General features: G+C 40.3%; 1 long non-coding RNA gene across 2 annotated transcripts in view; it reads left to right on the top strand.

Annotated features, from left to right (window-relative positions):
* The first annotated feature begins 777 nt into the window (after positions 1–777).
* LOC133051603 (uncharacterized) overlaps positions 778–20,648 on the top strand; it is a 37,374-nt gene continuing 17,503 nt past the window's right edge. The window contains exons 1-2 of one of the 2 annotated variants that reach the window (XR_009691896.1): positions 778–1,213; positions 20,006–20,108. This is a non-coding gene — a long non-coding RNA (uncharacterized LOC133051603). Of the gene's footprint in view, positions 1,312–20,005; positions 20,109–20,648 lie in introns of both variants that reach the window. The other variant, XR_009691895.1, reaches the window with a different exon arrangement.

Below are 20,648 nucleotides of genomic sequence, written 5' to 3'. Positions count from 1 at the left end.
CATAAGAAATACTTTGAATACTTTATGCCTTTTCTTTTCTTCCCACTTAGATTTTTATTTTAAATCAAGATAGACTCAAAAAAATAATGTAACTCGATTTGGGCCATTCCTGTATATTCTGTATGTACATATATATGCACATCTGTGCATATAGTGGGCTTCCCAGGCGGCGCTAGTGGTAAAGAACCCGCTTGCCAATTCAGGAGACATAAGAGACCCGGTTTGCGTCCCTGGGTCAGGAAGATTCCCCTGGAGAAAGGAAAGGCAGCCCATTCCAGTCTTCTTGCCTGGAGAATCCCATGGACAGAGGAGCCTGGCAGGCTACAGTCCATAGGGTCGCAAAGAGTCGGACACGACTGGGCGACTTAGCACCCACCTGCATATACTATGTATATGTGTACACACACACACACACACACACACACACACACACACACACACACACACGAGAAACAGTAAGCACCCAATAGTATAGAGTATAACGTAACACACAGGCATAGAAATCACCTGAAACGCAAGCAGAACTGGCTGTGTTGGTGAGACAGCCACTCTGAAATGTACCCTGTGGTGTGTCACCCTTCCTTTCAGTCATTTCAAGGACAAGGCTGAGGAAGACACGGTCACTGATCCAACTTAGACCTGGCGAGCCTCCTGAGGAACCGGAAGGATGCGCGGAACCGGTTGCAGCGGCGGCTTTTTTATACGGATGTACATGTCGTTTCACTTCGGCTGGACGCCACATAGGCCCGGGGAAGGGTTTTGCCGACGTACCCGGAAGGTTTACCGCGGTTTCCTCGGCGTTGGAGTGCTTGTGGAGCGGCGGGGTCTGGGAGCCAAAGAGACCGAGATCTTCCCCGGCTCATGAGTGTGCCCTCTTTCGCGGCAACAATGGCTGTGGTGTCTGGCTCGCGCAGCCCGGAGTGGGATGCATCGCAGTTCCTGGAAGAGCCCCGAGCGCGCGGAGCCGGCGCTCTCGCCTGCTCTCGGCCCGGGGACCGGAATGGCCTCGGTCGTCAGCTGGGTGTCCTCAGCCGAGGCCCCCGAAACCAGCCCTGCGACCCCGGCTCGCGGTGTCGTTCGCGAGAGCGGCCCTCGGCTCCTCGGGGCTGACCCTCCTCCGCTTCTGCCTCCTAGTCCGCCGAGCGCGGCAGCCAGGATCGCGGCTGCGGGAGCAACGAGCCGGGACGATCTCCTGGACAAGGACCAGGAGGAGGTGAGTGATACGGCCGCACCTTCACTCTGAGGAGCCCACCTGCCTTCAGAGTCCGCTTCATCTCTCGTCCTTCATCTGTCCTCTCTGAACAGTCTCAGGTAAGCATTTTTACCTTCCTTGCACCCATCTCCATCTTTTGCTTCTGTCCTCAACAGCTCCTTGTTCGCCCATTTTCTCCCTTAATTCTCACTCATCCTTGGGCCCCTTCATGTGGGCCCCTGACCCCTCCACCCGCTTCCAGCTCTGGTCTGGCAGCAGACATGGCCAAGGGTTCCAGATCTATATATAGTGTTTATTTACTGTGTCATTTGTGAGCAAGTTTTTATTCTCCACTAGACTGAATTCCTGGAAAGGAGGAGCCCGATTTTATTCATCACAGAATTTGCAATGCATAGCGCTTAGTAAGAGCTCAACCATTGTGTGCTGAATGATCAGTTTGAGATGATAACAGGATGTGTCAGTGGAAATTCTTTGTAGGGAGTTGGAAAGTGTTGAAATGAAAGAGTTTAAACTGGAAAAGAGAAGACTTTCTCTGAAGACACGGTTGGGTGAATGTAGGAAAAGTGATGTGTGTAACAGCAGATGAAGCTAAGACTGAGACCACTTTTTTGTGAAGTGATCTCAATCTTAACCTTGAGGAAGAGGGGAGAGTGAGATCAATTTTCCTCTAATGAAAGTGAGTATTGGAGTGGGAAAATAGTTTAAGAAGTTGTTCAGTTGCCCAGTCATGTCTGACTCTGCGACTGCATGGACCGCAGCCCTCCAGGCCTGCCTGTCCCTCACCATCTCAGTAAGTTTGCCCAAGTTCATGTCCATTGCATCAGTAATGCCATCCAGCCATCTCAACCTCTGGTTCCCTCTTGTCCTTCTGTCCTCAATCTTTCCCAGCATCAGGGACTTTTCCAATGAGTCAGCTGTTCGCATCAGATGACCAAAATACTGGAGTTTCAGCTTCAGCATCAGTCCTTCCAATGAGTATTGAGAGTTCATTTCCCTTAAGATTGACTGGTTTGATCCCCTTGCTGTCCAAGGGACTCTCAGGAGTCATCTTCTTCAGCACCACAGTTCAAAGGCATCAATTCTTTGGCGTTCTGCCTTCTTTATAGTCCAGCTCTCACAACTGTACATGACCACTGGGAAAAACATAGCCTTGACTATAGGCACCTTTGTTGGCAGAGTAATGTCTCTGCTTTTCAACACACTGTCTAGGTTTGTCATTGCTTTCCTGCCAAGAAGCAAACGTCTTCTGATTTCATGGCTGTAGTCACCATCCGCAGTGATTTTAGAGCCCAAGAAGAGGAAATCTGTGACTACTTCCACCTTTTCTCCCTTTATTTGCCATGAAGAAATGGGGCTGGGTGCCATGATCTTAGGTTTTTTAATATGTAGTTTTAAGCCAGCTCTTTCACGCTCCTCCGTCACCTCTTTAGTTCCTCTTTGCTTGCTGCCTTTAGAGTGGTATGATCCACATATCTGAGGTTTGTAGATGTTTCTCCCGCCTATCTTGATTCCAGCCTGTAACTCATCCAGCCCGGCATTTCTCATTATGTGCTCCACGTATAGGTTAAACAGGGTGACAGCAGACAGCCCTGACGTACTCCTTTCTCAGTCTTGAACCAGTCGGTTGTTCCATACACGTTCTAACTGTTGCTTCTCGGCCCTCATCCAGTTTTCTCAGGAGACAGGTAAGATGGTCTGGTATTCCCATGTCTTTAAGAGCTTTCCACAGTTTATTATGGTCCACACAATCAAAGGCTTTAGCGTAGTTGATAAAACAGAGGTAGATGTTTATCTGAAATTCCCTAGCTTTCTCTATGATCCAGCAAATGTTGGCAATTTGATCTCTGGTTCCTCTTCCTTTTCTAAATCCAGCTTGGACATCTGGAGGTTCTTGGTTCACATAATGTTGAAACTTAGCATGCAAGATTTTAAGCATGACCTTACTAGCATGGGAGATGAGTGCAATTGTCCAATGGTTAGCACATTCTTCAGTACTACCCTTCTTGGGAATTGGGATAAGGATTGACCCATCCCAATTTAAGAAGGAAAAGTTCTAATTATTGCTTTGTAAGTATTCATACCTGCTAGGTGCCTTGAATGTATTAAAAATGAGAAATTTACAAGCATTACAGGCATTGAGGGGCAGATTGACAAGACAACAGCTGGGAGATGTCTACATGATTCTTTTTCTTCCAGTAGTGGAGGTAATACAGCATAGTGAAGAGTAGGATAGTTGCTGGATTCAGGATTCAGATTGCCTGAGTTGGAAACCCTGCTTTGCCACTTAATACCTGTATAATTTTGGGTGTCAAGAGTTTACCTGAGCTACTCCATGGTATTACTGCCTTCACATCCATTTTCTTTGCAGGGACCTTAAGCTGACCCTAGCCCCCTCCTGTAAGCACATGCCCTTGATAGCAACCCATAGAGTTACAAGCAAATTTAAGTTCCTGACATGACTTCTCAATAGCCCACATGATCTACAGTCTCCCCTGCCTCCCGGGGCCTCTATGCTGTGTGGCCACCTTAGAGAAACCCCTGTGGGGCTTACCAAAACCCTCACTCTTTTGGTTTAAATTGACCAAAATGGCCCTAGCCTGGGAACTCCAAAGGACTCCATCCACAGGCCATACAAAGGCATGTGCCCCAGGTCCTGTCACTCTGTCTGTACCCTACCTTGACCTCCCCGTGTGGCCCCTGGAGGTGTGCTGGGCACTTCCTCTAGGACTTATGAGTAATAAACTACTCTATTTCAGTTTCTCTTTTGGTCTGGTATGGGATTTTGGCTCAGCATTGGGCACCCTGTGCTCCACTTGACAAATGTTAATTTAAGAAAGTCAAGGAGCTTCCCTGGTATCTCAGTGGTGACAAATTCGCCTGTCAATGCAAGAGATACAGGTGCAGTCCCTGATCTGGGAAGACTGATCCCACGTGCCGGTGAGCAACTGAGCCTGTGCACTGTAACTATTGAGCCTGTGTTCAAGAACCTGGGAGCTGCAGCTACTGAAGCCCCTGCCCTCTGAAACAGAGGAGGCCATGGCGTTGAGCAGCCTGTGCTTGGAAGCTAGAGAGCAGCCGCTGCTCCCCCCAACTAGAGAAAGCCCACACAGCAACAAAGACCCAGCACAGCCAAAAATAAATACATAAATAAAGTTATATATAAAAAATCCTCTGAAAAAAGTCAAAACATTGGGCAAATTACTTAACCTCTCTAAGCTACATTTTTTCATCTATTTAAAAAAAGGTGGGGGGGATAAAAATAGTGCTGACATTTTTAGGGTTGTAATGCTTTAGTGCCTGGAAGCAGGAACAATAAAGATAGCCTGAGTTATATTGGAGACCTACCTGTCCAAGTTACAGGTTTCAGAAAGGTTCCCCCTTGCCCCATCTGTGTCAATCAAAAACCAAACAGCTTGTTTAATTTTTATAGTTATTTATTTTTGGCTGTGCAGGATCTTCATTGCTTTGTGTGGGCTTTCTCTAGATGCGGTGTGCAGGGGCTACTCCTTGTTGTGATGAGTGAGCTTCTCTTGCTGTGGAGCACCGGCTGTAGGCACTCAGACTTCAGTAGTTGTGGCTCTCAGGACTCAGAGCTTGGGTTCAGTAATTGTGGCACAGGGCCTTAGTTGCTCCGAGGCATGTGGAATCTTCCTGGACCAGGGATCAAACCCGTGTCCCCTGCATTGGCAGGTGGATTCTTATCCACTGTGCCACCAGAGAAGTCCTCAAAAAACTTATTTTAGAATCCTTAACCAAAAGGTGTAAAACAGCTTGGATGAAATTTGCATTTGTGCATGTAGAAGATCATTTATTTTAAGAGTCCAGATGAAACCAGGTAGCAGCAGGGACTGTTTTATTAGGTCTCGTCTTCACACTGTTGGTGAGAGAGAGGATCCCTCCCAAGGGTTAGGGGACTGCTGAACACAGGCCCCCTGACATTGGACACATAAGATCCACTCTGCAGGGATAACCTGGAGCAGTACTCGCCCCTTTGATAAAGAGGGTTGTTTGGCTAGGGGACCTTTTCTGCAGGGGCAGAGCAGGAAGGGGAATTTGCAGTTAGGCCACTGGAGGCCCTATGAGTTTCCCCAGATGTAAAGGCAGTACATATTATTGGGCCTTAATTTTCAGCCCTATGCCACAAGGACTGTGCTTCTTTACAGTCTGGCAGACATCATTGCCCCCTATACTTATATATTCCAAGGACTATTATCTGTATGTTTACTTTTTTTTTAATTAACTTATTTTTTATTGAAGGATAATTGCTTTACAGAATTTTGCTCTTTTGTGTCAAACCTCAACATGAATCAGCCATAGGGCAGCAATGGAGAAACAGACATAGAGAATAAACTTAGGGACATAGGGAAAGGGGAGGAGAGGGTGAGATGTATGCAGAGAGTAACATGAAAAGTTACATTACCATATGGAAAATAGATACCCAACAGGAATTTGCTGTATGGCTCAGGAAACTCAAACAGGGGCTCTGTATGTTCACTTTTTTAAGCATTTTATTTATTTATTATTTTTAATTTTCGCCCATGCTGGGTCTTTGTTGCTGTGTGGGCTTTTCTCTAGTTGCAGCGAGCGGGGGTTACTCTCCCCCACTTGCAGCCTTCTCATTGCGGTAGTTCTCTTGTTGTGGAACACGGGCTCTAGGGCACTCCGTTTCAGTAGTTGCGGCTTCCGGGCTCAAGTGTGTGTGTGTGTGTTAGCTGCTCAGTCGTGTCCAACTCTTTGCAACCCCATGAACTGTAGCCTGCCAGGCTCCTCTGTCCATGAAATTCTCCAGGCAAGAATACTGGAGTGGGTTGCCATTTCCTTCTCCAGGGGATCTTCCCGACCCAGGGATTGAACCTGGGTCCCTGCACTGCAGACAGATGCTTGACCGTCTGAGCAACTAGGGAAGCCCCCAGGGCTGAAGAGCACAGGCTCAATAGTTGTGGCACACAGGCTCAGTTGCTCTGAGGCATGTGGGATCTTCCTGGATCAGGGATTAAACCCGTGTTTCCTGCATTGACAGGCGGAGTCTTCACCACTGAGCCACCGGGGAAGCCCCTATACCAAGTTTTTAGTAATTTAAAGTTTAAAACATAACGGAGAATAGAATTACTGGACTTGTTCAATTTGAATATATATAAAATATAACAGAATTCAGCTATTTTTTTAAAAAAAATTTCTTTCTGTAAAACATTTCTATATATTGAAATCTATGAGTTCACACCAATACCTCAAATTCCAACCCATAGCATAGGGTTCATTCTAGCTTTTTCCTTTTGTCTTGAATTCAGCTATTGAGTTATAATTTACATGCCTCTATCGTCTGGAAAACTAAGTGAGATATAAATACAGAATTGGGAGCTCCTGAAGTGTGGGGACTTTCTCCAAAGAGTCCTTTAGACTGAATTGTGTGCCCCCCAAATTCATACGTTGAAGGTCTAACCCTCGAAGTGACTGTAATCAGCAATAGAGCCTTTAAGGAGGTAATGAAGGTTAAATAAGCTCATGAGGGGGCTTCCCAGGTGCTGCTAGTGGTAAAGAACCTGCCTGCTAATGCAGGAGATGTAAGACATATAGGTTTGGGTTTGATCCCTGGAGGAGGGCATGGCAACCCACTCCAGTACTCTTGCCTGGAGAATCCCATGGACAGAGGAGCCTGGCGGGCTTCGGTCTATAGGGTTACAAAGAGTCAGACACAACTGAAGAGACTTAGCATGCACCCACAGCCAATTAACAATGTTGTAATAGTTTCAGGTGAACACTGAAGGCACCCAGTCACACATACCTGTATCCATTCTCTCTCAAACTCCCCTCCCATCCAGGCTGCTGCATAACATTGAGCAGAGTTCCGTGTGCTAGACAGTAGGTCTTTGTTGGTTCAGTTCAGTCACTCAGTCGTGTCCAACTCTTCACGACCCCATGAACTGCAGCACGCCAGGTCTCCCTGTCCATCACCAACTCCCGGAGTCCACCCAAACCCATGTCCATTGAGTCGGTGATGCCATCCAACCATCTTATCCTCTGTCGTCCCCTTCTCCTCCTGCCCTCAATCTTTCCCAGCATCAGGGTCTTTTCAAATGAGTCAGCTCTTCGCATCAGGTGGCCAAAGTATTGGAGTTTCAGCTTCAACATCAGTCCTTCCAATGAACACCCAGGACTGGTCTCCTTTAAAATGGACTGGTTGAATCTCCTTGCAGTCCAAGGGACTCTCAAGAGTCTTCTCCAACACCACAGTTCAAAAGCATCAATTCTTCTGTGCTCAGCTTTCTTTATAGTCCAACTCTCACATCCATACATAACCACTGGAAAAACCATAGCCTTGACTAGACGGACTTTTCATTTTAAATATAGCAGTGTGTACATGTCCATCCCAAACTCCCTAACTATCCCTTCCCTCCATCCTCCGCCTCTGGCAAGCATAAGTTTGTTCTCTTAGTCTGTGAGTCTCTTTCTGTTTTCTAAGTTCATTTGTTTCATTTCTTCTAAAATTTCACAGATAAAGGATGTCATACGATATTTCGCCTTCTCTGTCTGACTTACTTCACTCAATATGACTATGTAAGTCATTAATAAAAATGTTATATAGGAGAAGATGAAGGTCAGAGCTCAGTGGCACACCACTGGAAACCTCCCTGCAGGCTGACATTTATCCATCAGGCAGCATTTTACATTTCTCTGTCTTGTTCACAGACATGCCATGAAACACCTTGTCAAATACCTTGCTGATATCCAGATACAGAGTGCTTACATTTTTACTGATCTGCCAAGCCAGTAATCATAATCAAAAATAGAAATGAAATGAGGTTTGTCTAATGACTTCTTACAGAATTTATGCTGCCTTCTGATGGTTACTACTTTTTTCTAAGTGCTTACAAATCCTCCTTTTAATAGCCTGTTTCAGGATTTTGCACTCAGTCAGCATGATGACCCTTGTCTAACCTAAGGAGCCCATGTGCTCTGTGTCCCTTTTCAAAACCAAAGCTCATATTAGGGTCTTTAGTTTTCTGACACATGTCACCCATACCACAATCCCAAAACGTTAACAACTATGACTAGGCCATCTAATCCACAGGACCTCTCACCACTCTAGAATATAATTTCAATTCATTTAGAACAGTTGAGTGCCCTCTTATGGACACCTTCCCTATAGTAGGCTTCAATTTATAGTTATGATATTGATTACCCTTTTAGGTTAGAATCATTCTTTTTCACAAAAAAGATAAGATCATTCATTCAATACCATTCCATGCATTGTATGTCTATCCTATCCTTGTTCTTGTTCTAAACATATTTTTTAAAAAACTGTTCTGTTATCTGTAGCAGGTTTTTTCAACCTTTAGGGTCATTTCAGGTATGATTGTTTTTGGCATTTTTTTTTACCACCCCCTCTTATATTCATTTATCCTTGATTTTTATGCCTTCATTTCAGTACATGTTCTTTAGAAATACAAGATGGAGAGCACCCAGTAGAGGCACACTGGTTTCAATAGCCAGCAGATCTCCCCAGCTTTTTATTCATCTCCTTTTTTTCACTGTCTCCGGGCATGTAATCATACCTACTTCAGTGTAGAAAACCACTTTCCTAAAGTCTGGGATTTTGCTTTATAGAGTACTTATGGACTTTCAGCTAAAATGGTTGCTTTCTGTAAAAGTTTCTGTCACCTTCACTTCACCAATTTCTCTTTTTTAGTCAGTGAGAGAAGCGAGTCTCCTTATCATTTTCTCTACCTTCTAGGAGGTGGACTTGTCAACAGTGGAGGTTGAAAACTTGTCAGATATTGGCCTTCAGTTAAATGATATGTCTAGCAGATGTCTGTGGAGCTGAAATCACTCGTGTTTACTACATTTGCTCTTAGAACAAAAAACCTGGCAGGCTATAGTCCATGGGGTCATAAACAGTTGGACACAAGTGAAGGACTTTTACTTTCACTAATAAGTAAATCCACCATGGTTTTTTCTTATTAAATTACAAATTAAATTAGATTACCAGGCAATCCATTGCAATGGTTACTGCAACTAAGATGTGTGGATTGGGGAGAGCATGTATTGAAATGATTTACCATGCGACTTTGAAAATGCAGAAATATCAGGTTAAATGCAGCAAGTGCAGTAGGTTGAGTGGGTTCAGGATGAGGAGATATTAATGGCAAACACTGTAACTTTGTTCTGACTTCTGTCATGAGCTGGACATTATGGGACTTTGGATAAACAGGTTAAAATCTCTTCCTCCACTTACTCCATTTGTGCCATATCATGGACCACCTCAGGAGGGTAGAGTAGGAATTCATAAATAGGCATTCAAGTGAAAGATGTCACATAACAACTGTAACACACAAGATGACTTTTAAATGGCTTTCTGTGGTTGAAATAAAAAAGTATTATATTTCAAAATAGTAAACCATTTCACTCCCAAATCTTGCTGAGTCTGTAAGAGCCATTGGGTTTTTTTTCCATCCCCCTTGCAGTTGCCGTGTAACCCAAGTAAGATCTTTCGCTGAAACTATTTACTGCTTCTGTTTCCCGTGCAGATTCCTTTCTGTTATTTCATTTTCCTCTATTATCCATTATACATAACCTTTAGATACTAATGCCTGCAGGCTCTGCTGCCCCCGGTGCACTAAGGGAAATCACATCAATATCAATGGGGCATCAATAGTTGTTCTGTGCATTATGGTTCTGTAAGTGGTCACTGAAAAGCAGTGGAAATCCAGCAAGTGAACAGTCAGAGATGGATTGTTCAAACCACCAGCCCCATCCCCACTTCTACCCACTAGATATTTTGGGTCAGCAAAAAAGATAATTTCTCTGAATAAGTTTTGAGGTCATAAAATTCAGTGAAGGGAGGCATGGGAAGATACTGATTATATGAAGATATTATGGAATGGTGATTCTCATCACTTACCCATAAATCTGTAATATTTTCCATCTGAATCGAAAAAAAGGTCCTTATGCTTCATCCTCTCTGATATTTTGGCATCAGTGGTGTATCAGTGCCAGTCAGAAGCACATTTGCTTGCTTGAATTTATAAATAAGTCATATGAAGTCATAGTCAGGAAGACAGATGATCATATGCAAGGCATCAAGAGGAGGCGAGGTTAAGGTACTTCATCAATGGTTGTAAAGGGCACAAACTCGGCTTCTCTGGTAATATTTGATGTTTTGATCAGGTTTCTCCACAGTCAGCAGTTTGTATATAAGAGGCAATAGAAACTCACAGGCAATAGAAACTCACAAGAATACGTTGTGTTTGGGGTCAAATGGGCTGTTGCATTAAATGAGTTAGGGAGTAGGGACTTCTGGCTCTCAAACTAAATATGATCAGTTAATGATATTGATGTTGTTTTTCTTTTGCCAGGAAATTAGTAGTGATTCCTACCACCTTCATGGGATGCAAGTAGTGTTCAAACTCTATAGATGAAATAAGTTAAGTCCATATATCTCTTTGCCATGACATACTATATACTCCACATGTAGAAAGTTGACCAGTTCAGTTCAGTCCAGTCAGTCATGTCCGACTCTTTGCAACCCCATGGACTGCACCATGCCAGGCTTCCCTGTCCATCACCAACTCCTAGAGCTTGCTCAAACTCATGTCCATCGAGTTGGTGATGCCATCCAGCCATCTCATCCTCTGTCGTCCCCTTTTCCTCCCGCCTTCAATCTTTCCCAGCATCAGGGTCTTTTCAGATGAGTCAGTTCTTCCCATCAGGAGGCCAGAGTATTGGAGCTTCAGCTTCAGCATCAGTCCTTCCAATGAATATTCAGGACTGATTACCTTTAGGATTGACTGGTTGGATCTCCTTGCAGTCCAAGGGACTCTCAAGAGTTTTCTCCAACAACACAGTTCAAAAGCATCAATTCTTCGGTGCTCAGCTTTCTTTATAGTCCAACTCCATACACGACTACTGGGAAAACCATAGCTTTGACTAGACGGTCCTTTGTTGGCAAAGTTGACCAGAATGATTATTAATTCAGAATTAGGAGAGAGAGAATATTGAGCCCAATTCTGTGATAAAAACTTTAAGAATGGAACTATTCAAGAGGGCAGCGTGCCTACTTCACTTGCTCTCTGCACAAAAATTGAGTAACAGTGAGTTCAGGACTTTCTTCTGCCCCCTTTATGCTAGTCCATATTAACCTCCTTTCTAGGGCTATGATTTTGGTGGAGGAAGAACGTGCTGAAAGCGACAAAATGAGAGGAGTAGACAAAAAAGTATTTGCCTACGTGACAAAAAAGTGCAAATACTTTAAAATATAGGGAAGAAATAGAGTAAGACAAATTTTCATTTTGGAAAATTCAGAAACTTAAGTTTTCTTTTGTTTTCTAATAGAATTGAAATGGAGTTTTTTTCCCCCCAACAATCTAGCTAGACAATGCCCTCTCCCACAAGCTTTACTAGGTATAGATGAATACACTCACCAAAAAGCATGTCTTTCAATTACTAGTTAAATTCATTAATGCCTCTCTGCCTCACTTTCCTCATCTATAAAATGGGAATGTTGATAACACTTTCCTTGTGGATTTTCAATTTAATTAAATGAAGCAGAGCATGTAAAACACCCAAGACATCACTTAGTAGATCTCAGTAACATACTTAAGTTTTTTTTTTAATAGATAGAATTGAAATCAAGTCCCCCCCTGCAATAATCTAGACAGACGATGCCCTTTCCCCAAAAGTTTACTAACTGTCGATAAATACAGTAACCAAAAAAAACTTTCATTTACTAGTGACTTCATTAAGTCTCTGTGCTTCAGTTTCCTCATCTATAAAATGGGAATATTGACATCACCTTCCTCATAGATTTTCTTTTTAATTAAATGAAGCTTAACATGTAAAACAGCCACCATTCCTTAGGAGATCTAACTAACATACATAATATTGGTTTTTTTAACAGTGTTAAAATCTTTATGTTTTCCCCACAGCCTTGTAGATTTTCTTTTACCTTACTGATTTTTATTTTTAATTAAATGAAACAGAGCATGTAAAATACCTAGGACATGCTTAGTAAGTAACATACTTAGTTAAGTAACATACTTAATTTTTTAAAATAGAATTGAAATTTGAGTTTTTTCCTCAAAAACCTAATAGACAGTGCCCTTACCAACACACTTTATTAAGTATAGATGAATATGCTAACCAATACATCATCTTTCACTTACTAATAACTTTCTTAATGCCTCTGTGCCTCAGTTTCCTCATATATAAAATGGGAATGTAGTTAACACCTTCCTCGTACATTTTATTTGTAATTAAATGAAGCAGCATGTAAAACACTGAGGACACGCTTAGTAGAGTTAAGTAACAAATACTTAATTTTGCTTTTAATAGAATTGAAATCAAGTTTTCTTCCCGACCCATTCTAGATAGACGATGCCCTTTCCCACAAAGATTACTAAGTATAGATAAATACAGTTAGCAAAAGCATCTTTCACTTACTAGCAACTTCATTAATGCCTCAGTTTCTTGAAGTATAAATGGGAATATTGATAACAATTTCCTCATAGGATTTGTTTTCAATTAAATGAAGCAGACCCTGTAAGACACCAAGGACATTGCTTAGTAGTCTAAGTAACATACTTAATTTTGTTTTTTCTTTTGAATAGAGATAACTGAAATTGATTTCCCCCCAGAACACTCTAGATAGACAGTGTACTTTCCACAAAGTTTACCAAGTGTAGATAAATATGCTCTCAAAAAAAAAGGATCTCTTCCACTCACTAGTAATTTCATTGATGCCTCTTTACCTCAGTTTCCTCATCTATAAAATGGGAATGTTGATAACATACTCCTTGTAGATTTTCTTTTTAAATAAATGAAGAAGAGCATGTAAAATACCCAGGACATTGCTTAGTAGATCTAAGTAAAATACTTAATTTTTTTAATAGACAGAATTGAAATCTAGATTGATTTCCTCACAATCCAATAGTCACAGCACATTCTCATGAATTTTGCAAAGGGTCAATAAATACCTCATCAAAACGCATCACTTTCAATTACTGGTTAATTTCATTCATGCCTCTGTGCCTCCCTTTCCTCATCCATATAATGGGAATGTTGATAACACCATCCTCGTAGATTTTCCTTTTAATTAAATGAAGCAGAACATGTGAAACACCGGGGACATTTCTTAGTAGATCTAGGTAACATACTTAATTTGGTTTACTTTTTTAAGAGATGGAATTGAAAACGAGTATTTTTCCCACAACAATCTGGATGGTCTTTTCCCAAAAAGTTTACTAAGTATAGATAAATATTCTCACCAAAAAGCATCTCTTTCACTTACTAGTAACTTCATTAATACCTCTGTGCTTCAGTGTCCTCATGTATAAAATGGGAATGTTGATAACACCTTCCGTGTAGCTTTTCTTTTTAATTAAATGCAGGCAAGCAGGTAAAACGAGATGGACTTTGTTTAGTAGATCTAAGTATCATACTTAATTTTGGTTTTCTTTCTAATAGATGGAGTTGACAAGGAGCTTTTTTCCCCAATAATGTAGAGACAGTGCCATTTGTGCAAATTTTACTGTGTCCATAAGCACGCTCACCATAAAGCATCTCTTTCACTTATTAGTAAGTTCATTAATGCCTCTGTGCCTCAGTTTACTCATGTATAAACTGGGAGTGTTGAGAACACATTCCTCTTTCATTTTTTTTTTTTTATTAAATGAAGCAGCGCATATGACATATCCAGGGTGTTACTTAGGAGATCTAAGTAAAACACGTAATTTCCTTTCTTTATAAGAGACAGTTAAAACTGAGTTTTTTCCTCCAACAATCTAGACAGACAATGCCCTTTTCCACAAAGTTTACTGAGTGTACATAAATACGCTCTCAAAGAAATCATCCATTTCACTTCTTGTAACTTCATTAGTGCCTCTGTGCCTCAGTTTCCTCAGCTGTAAAAAGGGATGGGAATGTTGATAACACTTTCCTTGTAGATTTTCTTTTTAATTTCATGAAGCAGAGCATATAAAACACCCAGGACATTTCTTAGTGGATCTAAGTAGCATTCTTAATGTTTTTCAATAGAATTGAAATACAGTAATTCCCACCCCCCAAATCTAGATAGAGAATGCCCTTTCACACCACGTTTACTAAGTATAGATAAATACGCTCACCAAAATCATGGCTCTCACTTACTGCTGCTGCTCCTATGTTGCTTCCGTCGTGTCCGACTCTGTGCGACCTCATAGATGGCAGCCCACCAGGCTCCCCGGTCCCTGGGATGCTCCAGACAAGAACATTGCAGTGGGGTGCCATTTCCTTCTCCAATGCATGAAATACTAGTATATTTAATAAAGTCTCTGTACCTCAGTTTCCTCATCTATAAAATGGGAATGTTGATAACACCTTCCTCACAGATTTTCTTTTTGTTTGCTTGTTTTGTTGTTGTTTTTCATTTATTTTTATTCATTGGAGGCTAATTCCTTTCCAATATTGTAGTGGTTTTTGCCATACATTGACATGAATCAGCCATGGGTTTACATGTGTTCCCCATCCCGATCCCCACTCCCGCCTCCCTCTCCACCCCATCCCTCTGGGTCTTCCCAGTGCACCAGCCCTGAGCACCCGTCTCCTGCATCCAACCTGGGCTGGTGATCGGTTTCCCCCTTGACAGTATCCTTGTTTCAATGCTGTTCTCTCTGAGCATCCCACCCTCGCCGTCTCCCACAGAGTCTAAAAGATTTTCTTTTTGATTAAATGAAGCAGAGCATGTAAAACACCGAGGCCATTTACTAGTAGATCCAAGGAACATACTTATTTTTGCTTTTTTAAAAATAGTATTGAAATCGAATTTTTTTGCTCCAACAGTCTAGATAGACAAACCCCTTTCCCACAAGTTTCCTAGGTATAGATACATAGGCTCCCAAAAAACCCATCGTTTTCACTCACTTGTCACTTCATGAATACCTCGGCACCTCAGTTTCCTCATCTATCAAATGGGAACATTGATAACACTTTCCTCGTGGCTTTTCAAGGAAACTAAATGAAGCAGAGCATGTAAAACACCCAGGACATCACTTAGTAGACCTAAGTAACATACTTAAGTTTTTTTTTTTAATAGGTAGAATTGAAATCAAGATCCCCCTTCAATAATCGAGATAGACCATGCCCTTTCCCAAAAAGCTTACTGTCGATAAATACGCTAACCAAAAAAACTTTCATTTCCTACTGACTTCGTTAAGTCTCTGTGCCTCAGCTTCCTCATCTATAAAATGGGAATATTGACAGCACCTTCCTCGTAGATTTTCTTTTTAATTAAATGAAGCTTAACATGTACAACAGCCACCATTGTTTAGGAGAGCTAACGAACATACATAATATGGTTTTTTTTAAGAGTGCTAAAATCTTTATTTTTTTTCCCCTCAGCTTTGGAGATTTTCTTTTTACCTTGCTGACTTTTATTTTTAATTAAATGAAACAGAGCATGTAAATACCCAGGACATGCTTAGTAGAGTTAACTAATACACTTAATTTTTTAAATAGAATTGAAATATTTTTCCCCCAAGAATCTAATAGACAATGCCTTTACCAACACAATTTATTAAGTATGGATAAATATACTCAGCAATACATCACCTTTCACTTACTAATTACTTCCTTAATGCCTCTGTGCCTCGGTTTCCTCATACATAGAATGGGAATATTGATAACACCTTCCTTGTACATATTATTTGTAATTACCTGAAGCAGAGCATGTAAAACACTGAGGACATGCTTAGTAGAGTTAAGTAACATACTTAATTTTGTTTTTTTAATAGAATTGAAATCAAGTTGTCTTCCCGACCCATTCTGGATAGACGATGCCCTTTCCCACAAAGATGACTAAGTATAGATAAATATGGTCAGCAAAAGCAATACTCTTTCACTTACTGGCAACTTCATGAAGGCCTCAGTTTCCTGAAGTATAAATGGGAATACTGATAACAGTTTCCTCATAGATTTTGTTTTCAATTAAATGAAGCAGACCCTGTAAAACACAGAGGACATTGCTTAGTAGTCTCAGTAACATACTTAATTTTGTTTTTTCTTTTGAATAGAGATAACTGAAATTGATTTCCCCCCAGAACATTCTAGACAGACAGTGTACTTTCCACAAAGTTTACCGAGTGTAGATAAATATGCTCTCAAAACAACAGGATCTCTTTCACTCACTAGTAACTTCATTGATGCCTCTGTACCTCAGTTTCCTCATCTATAAAATGGGAATGTTGATAACATACTGCTTGTAGATTTTCTTTTTAATTAAATGAAGAAGAGCATGTAAAATACCCAGGACATTGCTTAGTAGATCTAAGTAACATACTTAATGTTTTTTTAATAGACAGAATTGAAACCTAGATTTATTTCCTCACAATCTAGATAGTCAAAGCACATTCTCATGAATTTTGCAAAGGGTCGATAAAAACCTCACCAAAACGCATCTCTTTCAATTACTAGCTAATTTCATTCATGCCTCTGTGCCTCCCTTTCCTCATCCATATAATGGGAATGTTGATAACACCATCCTCGTAGATTTTCTTTTTAATTAAATGAAGCAGAACATGTGAAACACCGGGGACATTTCTTAGTAGATCTAAGTAACATACTTAATTTGGTTTACCTTTTTAAGAGATGGAATTGAAAACGAGTATTTTTCCCCCAACAATCTGGATGGTCTTTTCCCAAAAAGTTTACTAAGTATAGATAAATATTCTCACCAAAAAGCATCTCTTTCACTTACTAGTAACTTCATTAATACCTCTGTGCTTCAGTGTCCTCATGTATAAAATGGGAATGTTGATAACACCTTCCGTGTAGCTTTTCTTTTTAATTAAATGCAGGCAAGCAGGTAAAACGAGATGGACTTTGTTTAGTAGATCTAAGTATCATACTTAATTTTGGTTTTCTTTCTAATAGATGGAGTTGACAAGGAGCTTTTTTCCCCAATAATGTAGAGACAGTGCCATTTGTGCAAATTTTACTGTGTCCATAAGCACGCTCACCATAAAGCATCTCTTTCACTTATTAGTAAGTTCATTAATGCCTCTGTGCCTCAGTTTACTCATGTATAAACTGGGAGTGTTGAGAACACATTCCTCTTTCATTTTTTTTTTTTTATTAAATGAAGCAGCGCATATGACATATCCAGGGTGTTACTTAGGAGATCTAAGTAAAACACGTAATTTCCTTTCTTTATAAGAGACAGTTAAAACTGAGTTTTTTTCTCCAACAATCTAGACAGACAATGCCCTTTTCCACAAAGTTTACTGAGTGTACATAAATACGCTCTCAAAGAAATCATCCATTTCACTTCTTGTAACTTCATTAGTGCCTCTGTGCCTCAGTTTCCTCAGCTGTAAAAAGGGATGGGAATGTTGATAACACCTTCCTTGTAGATTTTCTTTTTAATTTCATGAAGCAGAGCATGTAAAACACCCAGGACATTTCTTAGTAGATCTAAGTAGCATTCTTAATTTTTTAAAATAGAATTGAAATACAGTAATTCCCCCCCCCCCCACAAAATCTAGATAGACAATGCCCTTTCACACCACGTTTACTAAGTATAGATAAATACGCTCACCAAAATCATGGCTCTCACTTACTGCTGCTGCTCCTATGTTGCTTCCGTCGTGTCCGACTCTGTGCGACCTCATAGATGGCAGCCCACCAGGCTCCCCGGTCCCTGGGATGCTCCAGACAGGAACATTGGAGTGGGCTGCCATTTCCTTCTCCAATGCATGAAATACTAGTATATTTAATAAAGTCTCTGTACCTCAGTTTCCTCATCTATAAAATGGGAATGTTGATAACACCTTCCTCGTAGATTTTCTTTTTGTTTGTTTGTTTTGTCTTTGTTTTTGTTTTTCATTTATTTTTATTCGTTGGAGGCTAATTCCTTTCGAATATTGTAGTGGTTTTTGCCATACATTGACATGAATCAGCCATGGGTTTACATGTGTTCCCCATCCCGATCCCCACTCCCGCCTCCCTCTCCACCCCATCCCTCTGGGTCTTCCCAGTGCACCAGCCCTGAGCACCCGTCTCCTGCATCCAACCTGGGCTGGTGATCTGTTTCCCCCTTGACAGTATCCTTGTTTCAATGCTATTCTCTCTGAACATCCCACCCTCGCCGTCTCCCACAGAGTCTAAAAGATTTTCTTTTTGATTAAATGAAGCAGAGCATGTCAAATAGCGAGGCCATTTACTAGTAGATCCAAGGAACATACTTATTTTTGCTTTTTTAAAAATAGTATTGAAATAGAATTTTTTTGCTCCAACAGTCTAGATAGACAAACCCCTTTCCCACAAGTTTCCTAGGTATAGATACATAGGCTCCCAAAAAACCCATCGTTTTCACTCGTCACTTCATGAATACCTCGGCACCTCAGTTTCCTCATCTATAAAATGGGAACATTGATGACACTTTCCTCGTGGCTTTTCAATTTAATTAAATGAAGCAGAGCATGTAAAACACCCAGGACATCACTTAGTAGACCCAAGTAACATACTTAAATTTTTTTTTTAATAGGTAGAATTGAAATCAAGATCCCCCTTCAATAATCGAGATAGACCATGCCCTTTCCCAAAAAGCTTACTAACTGTCGATAAATACGCTAACCAAAAAAACTTTCGTTTACTACTGACTTCGTTAAGTCTCTGTGCCTCAGCTTCCTCATCTATAAAATGGGAATATTGACAGCACCTTCCTCGTAGATTTTCTTTTTAATTAAATGAAGCTTAACACGTAAAACAGCCACCATTGTTTAGGAGAGCTAACGAACATACATAATATGGTTTTTTTTAAGAGTGCTAAAATCTTTATTTTTTTCCCCTCAGCTTTGGAGATTTTCTTTTTACCTTACTGATTTTTATTTTTAATTAAATGAAACAGAGCATGTAAAATACCCAGGACATGCTTAGTAGAGTTAAGTAACATACTTAATTTTTTTAATAGAATTGAAATATTTTTCCCCCAAGAATCTAATAGACAATGCCCTTACCAACACAGTTTATTAAGTATGGATAAATATACTCAGCAATACATCACCTTTCACTTACTAATTACTTCCTTAATGCCTCTGTGCCTCGGTTTCCTCATATATAGAATAGGAATATTGATAACACCTTCCTTGTAGATTTTCTTTTTAATTAAATGAAGAAGAGCATGTAAAGCACCCAGGACATTACTTAGAAGATCTAAGTAATATATTTAATTTTGTTTACTTTTTTAATAGATGGAATTGAAAATGAGTATTTTCCCCCATCAATCTGGATAGTCTTTTCCCAAAAAGTTTACTAAGTATAGATAAATATGCTCACTAAAAAGCATCTCTTTCACTTACTAGTAACTTCACTAATATCTCTGTGCTTCAGTGTCCTCATGTATAAAATGGGAATGTTGATAACACCTTCCTTGTAGAGTTTTTAAAGAAAATTAAGCAGAGCATGGAAAATACCCAGAAGATTGATTTGTAGATCTAAGTAGTATACTTGGCTGTGCCGGGTCTTTGTTGTTGCATGCAGGATCTTTAGTTGTGGCGTGTGGGACCTAGTTCTCTGACCAGGGATTGAACCCAGGCCCCCTGTATTAGGAGCATGTAGTCTTAACCACTAGACCACCAGTGAAGTCTAAGTAGTATACTTAATTCTAGTTTTTTTTTAATAGACAGATTGGAAATCGAGTTTTTTCTCTGACAATCTAGACAGACTTTGACTTTTCCACAAACTTTACTAAGTATACATAAAAACCACTGACCAAAAAGAATCTCTTTCACTTATTATTAACTTTTTAATCCCTGTGTGCCTCAGGTTCCTCATCTATAAAATGGGAATGTTGAAAATACCTTCCTCATAGATTTATTTAAATTAAATGAAGGAGAGACTGTAAAACAACAAGGACATGCTTAAAAATGTAAGTAACATACTTAATTTTGTTCTTTTTTTTTTAAAAGAAAGAGTTGAACTTGAGTTTTTTTCGCCAATAATCTGGACCGACAATGCACTTCCCCACAAAGTTTACTAAGTATAGATCCATACGCTCACCAGAAAGCATCTCTTTCACTTTCTAGTAACTTCATTAATACCTCTGGGCCTCAGTTTCCTCATCTATAAAATGGGAACATTGATAACACCTTCCATGTAGTTTTTCTTTTTCATTTAATGCAGGCAAGCAGGTAAAACAAGACGGACTTTGCTTAGTAGATCTAAGTATCATACTTAATTTTGTTTTTTTCCTAATAGATGGAGTTGACATTGAGCTTTTTTCACCAACAATCTAGAGACAGTGCCATTTCTGCAAATTTTACTATGTGTCCATAAATACACTCACCATAAAGCATCTCTTTCACTTACTAGTAACTTCATTAATGCCTCTGTGCCTCAGTTTACTCATCTATAAAATGGAGTGTTGATAACACCTTCCTCTTTGATTTTTTTAAATTAAATGAAGCAG

Source organism: Dama dama, chromosome X (assembly GCF_033118175.1).
Source record: "Dama dama isolate Ldn47 chromosome X, ASM3311817v1, whole genome shotgun sequence".
Taxonomy (NCBI): domain Eukaryota; kingdom Metazoa; phylum Chordata; class Mammalia; order Artiodactyla; family Cervidae; genus Dama; species Dama dama.
Note: the sequence above shows the minus strand (reverse complement) of the source record. Positions and strands in the feature narration are given on the sequence as shown.